Source organism: Lampetra planeri, chromosome 5 (assembly GCF_965212315.1).
Source record: "Lampetra planeri chromosome 5, kcLamPlan1.2.h2, whole genome shotgun sequence".
In the NCBI taxonomy this organism is placed as follows: Eukaryota; Metazoa; Chordata; class Hyperoartia; order Petromyzontiformes; family Petromyzontidae; genus Lampetra; species Lampetra planeri.
The window spans coordinates 9,487,898-9,494,082 of record NC_136111.1 but is presented as its reverse complement, the minus strand read 5'-3'; the positions used below and the strand labels follow the sequence as shown (position 1 = coordinate 9,494,082).

At 51.6% G+C, this 6,185-nt stretch overlaps 1 protein-coding gene across 2 annotated transcripts in view; it reads left to right on the top strand.

Moving 5' to 3' along the window:
- The first annotated feature begins 617 nt into the window (after positions 1 to 617).
- LOC144718822 (rho GTPase-activating protein 6-like) overlaps positions 618 to 6,185 on the top strand; it is a 51,380-nt gene continuing 45,812 nt past the window's right edge. Inside the window, exon 1 of one of the 2 annotated variants that reach the window (XM_078594376.1) lies at positions 618 to 1,484. The gene's annotated coding sequence lies outside the window, so the exon portion shown is untranslated. The remainder of the gene's footprint in view (positions 1,485 to 6,185) is intronic. The other variant, XM_078594377.1, reaches the window with a different exon arrangement.

Below are 6,185 nucleotides of genomic sequence, written 5' to 3'. Positions count from 1 at the left end.
CACACGTGCACACACACACGCGCGTGCACACGCACACACACACACGTGAACACACACGCGTGCACACACACACATGCACACACGCGTGCACACACACACACACGTGCACACACACACACAAGTGCACACACACACACGCGCGTGCACACACACACATCACACATGCATACACGCGTGCACACACACACACGCGTGCACACACACACAAGTGCACACACACACGCGCGCTTGCACGCACACACACATGCACACACACACACACATCACACATGCACACACACACACGCGTGCACACACACACACGCGTGCACACACACACAAGTGCACACACACGCGTGCACACACACACATCACACCTGCACACACGCGTGCACACACACACACGCGTGCACACACACACAAGTGCACACACACACACGCGCGCGTGCACGCACACACACATGCACATACACATCACACATGCACACACGCGTGCACACACACACACACGGCGTGCACACACACACAAGTGCACACACACACACACACGCGCGCGTGCACGCACACACATACACACGCACACACACGCGTACACACACATGCACACACACACACACGCGTCTCTCCGCCCCGGGCCCCGCCTCCATCCCGCGCGACTCCGCGGCCCCAGAGCCGAGGAACGGAAACGCGCGTGGAGAGACGCGGGGGGAGACGCCGCGATTCTAGGAGGACCCGGACCGACGACGCGGACCCAGCCACGACCCAGAGAAGCTTTCTAGGGGCGTCCAGGACCAGCCGCCACCTTTCTCGGACCGTTTAGAAGAAATCTGCATCGACGTTTGATCCAGCGCCACGAGCCATACCTCGGGAGTGGAACTTACCCTCGCCTGGCCAGGTCGCGACCGGGACTCGCGCAAAGAGTGCGACACGACCTCATTGCCTCTGTCCAAGGACGGAGGGGGGGGGCTGGTCGCTGTGATATCCTGGCAGGTTATGTGGGCTCGGCTCTTATAGAGACACTTGAAGACTCCAGTCGAGATCCTGTTCTCGAGACGACCAGGGAGATCTGGGGAACCTCAGCGAGACCCGAAGGCATCTTAGACCTCAGTCAGTGGGAGCGGCTTGTCACTGCAGAACCTGCTACAGGAGGACCTGAGATCGGACCCCTGGAGGACCTGCTGGAGCCTCAAACGCGAATGCCCTTTTAGAGGAACTGAAACTGAGCCATTGGAGATCATACTCCTTGGAGGAGCTCAGTGAAGAAGTCGTGAACCATTTTGAGAAAACCTCTGGACTTATTGGGGAAGCCTTGAACCGCTTGAGAAGCAACTTGCACTCATTAAGTAGCCTGTGTACACCCATCGGGGATCAATTGAGGAGCTCGTACATCCGTCGACGAACCTTTGGACGCATTGAGGCGGCGCTGATAAGCTGGTGGAACTACGAAGGAGCTGTTGGAGACCTCGACAACCCGGGGAGGAGACGGAGCCGACTCGACATGCAAGGTGCGTGGTTGTGTGCCTCCATTCACGATGCCACACACAGGAGGTACAAACGAAGACAAAGATCCCCCGTATAGCATTAACAGACTGTTGGGGCAAGTGCTGTTAGCGAGCACCTATGAAGGCTCGCACGCCATATGAGGGCGTGAGTCGCCAGCACCACGCCCGGCCGCCTTTGTCTCCCCAGTGGCGATGTTTGTACACACCGCACCAGGTACTCATTTGAGGCTGAGTCGACCTCGGGGAGGCCCAGGACCCGTTCAGATAATCGTAATTGGTGTTGCCCGTGAGTGGGAATCGAACTCGGGTGGCCGGGTTCGTAGCGCAGCGCGCAAACCACGACACTACCGCTCCCCCCAGGAGATACGCTCTCCCACACACACACACGAGATAGACAAATAGATACAGACACAGATAGAGATGTTTATATAACCACGTGAGAGCCGGAGCGATTCACATCTCATGTGGGGGGGGGGCGGTGGGGGGGACATACCTGGGATTGTGGCGCGCTCAGAACTTTGGTGAAAATGATACCGCGGTCAACTAAAATCGAAACTATATTCTTTGGGTCTTTCGGTAAAGACCCAAAGAATATGAACTCCTGCAGTCACGAAAGCTTTAAGTCACGATTTAAAATCGGAACTATTTTATTTACCAGGTAGAGTCCACTGAGCTATTGGCTCTTTTTGTTTTAGAGGCGACCTGGGCACACTTGAAGATAGCTCGTCCAAGTGGCTCGTCGTCACATGTGGGAATTCATAGTCTCGGCCAAACAATCTCAAAGAATGTTTCTAAATGTGGAGGGGGAATAGAACCCGGAGGACCCAGAGAATGACCCACGCCAGCACCACCACCACCATCATCACCACCACCATCACCACCACCACGGGGAGAGAGAACACGCGAACTCAAAATATACAGGCTTCGTCAGGGTCGAACCCATGACCTCTTGCATACCAGGCGAGAGAGATAGCATCTCGCCATCGAGGCGCAGCGGCCTTGCACACGCTTCGAAAGCCTTTATAAATGTAGGGTGGTCCGTGTATGGATTACCCAATTAAATAAAAATGGCAAAATTATCGAGACGAGTACATTGGCATGCCAAAGAGTGTGCAAGGCTCCTACCAATATCAATGCACGCATTCAATGTATTACCGCTCTCCTCTGACATATATATGGAGGCATCGCTTTCACAATATCCAATCAGCCTGTTGATAAGAAAGTAAGAGGATTATGAGATTATAACTCAGGGGGGGAGGCGTCTATAAATGGATCACCTTTTTCCGCGTACGCGCGTCTCCTCCCTTGGAAATGAGACGTTCGGCCTCGAAGAGGCGCGCACGTGTTCTACATCAAAGGACGCCTGCATGCAGGTCTCCTGTGTGGGCAAGTGGCTGTGCCACGGATAAGCTGGTCACCGTCACGGGAATGTGGAGTTTCCATTGCAGTGCCACGAGCAGAGCGCACGAGAGCCGCGCGGGTTCCCATTTTTTCGAGGAGTGTCATCATAATCAGCGGCCGTGACCTATCCACTGCTGGATGAAGGCCACCCCAATCCGACGCCATCTTTCACAATCTCCCTCCCTGCCTAGTGGCGTGAACTCATTGCTTACGTCTCCGCGGTGGGCGTCCTTCTCTGGCCTGCTTCCTCCTCCGAGAGAGAGAGACACTGCCATTTTAAATTGCAATGCGGCGTTTAAGTTGGTACACTGGAATATGCAAACTTTAGCAACGTCTGATGTCAATGCTGCACCAGTATTTACTCCGTTGGTCTTTTCGTTGCATGTGCAGAATGTAGACGGTTGGCATGAGAAATATGGGACTTCCGACATTACTGAGAAACAAAATGACAACTTTTCTGACTTAAGTTGTTTTTCATACTGCACGTGTCAGACACGTACATGAATGTGCAACTCTACACGTACACACATTTTTTTTTATCAATGCCTTGACGGATGAACGTCTTCCCACGCCGTGTTGGTCGCATGCCATAACACTGACCACACATTGACCATGTTGGTCAGTCCAGTGCGGTTGGTGAAGCCTAGACGTTGGGCATTGCACAACAGAACACACAATGCACGTGTACTGAATTATACTTTTGTAAATACGAGTATAATGCAACATACGGGCCGAAAACATGGAAAGGTGCGCGCTTTGAATGACACTGAAAGACATAAAGAGGGAAACAGACGGAAGATCGGAGAACATGCACACGTTGGATAGACCGTTAGGAAGAGTTGGCTCAGGAAGGACATCATTAGAAGGGGTTTGGTAGATGGACAGTGGTCGAGACGAATGACGGAGTGAAGCACGCGGTGGGCTCGTCATCACGCCCGAGAGGCCGTGCAGCGCCGAGTTGGAGCGACGACGTCCACTCGTGTGCAGGGGCGAGGTGGATTATTGCATCGTGTAACCTTCAGGGATAGGGCGATGGCTTGGAGGGTGGGGTGGGGGGGGCTTCATCCAGCAGTGGACAAATGGTAATACTGCAATGCAGTACACAAAAATTTGCATTTGCCAAAAGCCTTTATTCTTACGGACTGTTTGGCTAGTTGCATTTCCTGAACATAGCACGTGTATATAGCACGTTCGCTCAGATCAACTTACTAAAAGCAGTATTAATACTGTTACAGCCCCTTGGCCATCTACTGCTGGATGAAGGAAGGTCTCCCAACGCCAATAAAAAAAGTGGGGGTGGTGGGGGGGGCATGGCCGGGTCAGATAGCACTCGCCACTGATGTTAGTCGTGACCTGGAATCAACAGCCGCTCATTGGGATGAATAGCGCAGTACATTAACCACAACGACACCGCTCCACCCAAATTCATTAATGATATATATTAATATCTTTGGTCATTGCCGTAGAAAACACATTTTTAGAGACTTGAATTGTGTAAGTGGAGTTTTGTCTCGCTGATGAGCACTCGGAGCAATGAAACCAGTCGCTGTCCGTCCCGTCAGTTGTGTGGTTACACAACGTGAACGGCAATAACTCACTGATGAGCGCTAAGAGGCGCCAAACTGGTTCATGCTTCTTCGCTGTGTTGTTACACGACTGCATTCTAATCGGCTGTCGGTTGCTGATGAGCGATAAAGAGAGGAAATAAAACCAAACCGCTTTGTTCTGCAATTGATCAATGTCGGTTGTTGATTCGCTGGTCAGCGCTAGGAAACGTGAAACCGATCCTGCCCCATTACAGACTTGGTGTAAAGTGACTGTGGCTCACTGGTGACTCTTAAGAGCATGGAAACGCCACGATGAACAATTGTGTAAACTGGTTGTGGTTCATCATGGGACCTCCTTTGCCAGTACCAAAATATGAGAATAGGTTTTCCCCTTGCAGACATGATTCCTTGTAAAAGGTTTCAGTTTGGTGTTTTAACATCGTAACACCAGTTTTGTTGCCGGAAAAAATGGAAAACCTATTCTCGTGGTCGTGGTTTGCAGATGAATTCTAATGCGCGTAAACCTTTCCAGGCCCACACCCGTGTGCCACAGTCGCCAGATGGAAAATACTGACCTCAAATTCACGTCGGCCAAAACGTGAATATTTGTTTTGCTTTGCCAAATATTTCTTCACCTTTGCATGGAGAAAGGGCATGGCCTAAAACGAGCGTGTTGCGGGCCAAAACATTTATGTAGGAGAATAATGATGTTCTAAAAACACATTCTAATAACGCCAATTATTTAGACGGCAAAGCCTCGCTGATTCTCAAGACTTTCTGTCAGGAGGCTCTTGCCAGATCGAGATGTTTGGCCCGATTCATAAGGGGGAGTTTGACTTCTCTATTTGGGGGACGGCGGGGGGGCATGGGTTCGCTTTGTCCCTCACATTAGGAATCGCGGCTGCATATATTTGATTTATTTTTTCATCTTTATTGTAAACTACCGAAAATAAGTGTACTGTATAAAGGTGTCCAGTTTGTGGAGGGGGGGACATTGTCCCCCCCCCACCGTGCCCCCCCCCCCCACCCCGCAAACGTCGCCTATGGGCCAATTTCATCTCTGAGTGTTTGGCTTCATGTGGAAGGAAACTGGATAACCCGGAGAAAACCCACCACGTGTGTATATATGTATACTCAGCACGGCCATCTCCTGGCCACACCTCACCACAGCCCAAACCTACAGCACCTGGCAAGCCCTAATACTATAACCTACCAGGCTCAAGCCTGGTAGGTTATAGTATCTGACGATATAAGGCTCACGTTATTTGATCGATGGCAAAACACCACCCTCGTCATGACAGTCGTCGCTAACACCGATGTTCCTTTCCATGATGGGATTTCACATAATTTCGATGCCCTCTCACAAAAAACTGCGTGTTGACAGGGGGGCGGGTGGAGGGGAGTGGGTGGAGGAGAGGGGGTGGAGGGGGACGGGGTGGGGGAGGGTGGAGGGGAGTGGGTGGGTGGGTGGAGGTGTGTGGTGGGGGGGACGCTTCATCACGTTGCCCCCTCCTGCCATGTTGTTTTATTTAGGACAGTCGAGGTATAAGACATAGACTGTGAAATTTAGGTGAAAACTATGGTTATGATAAGTAATAATAATTAATAATATGGAGCCGTGTGTAAATCCACTGCTTGATGAAGCCCTCCCCACGCTGTATCTGTCATGGGGGTTGTTTGACCATACTTCACCACGATCGTCAGTACGGGTTGGTTTCGGGGTGGCCGAGGAAAGATGCGGGAGGGGGTGGTTCAG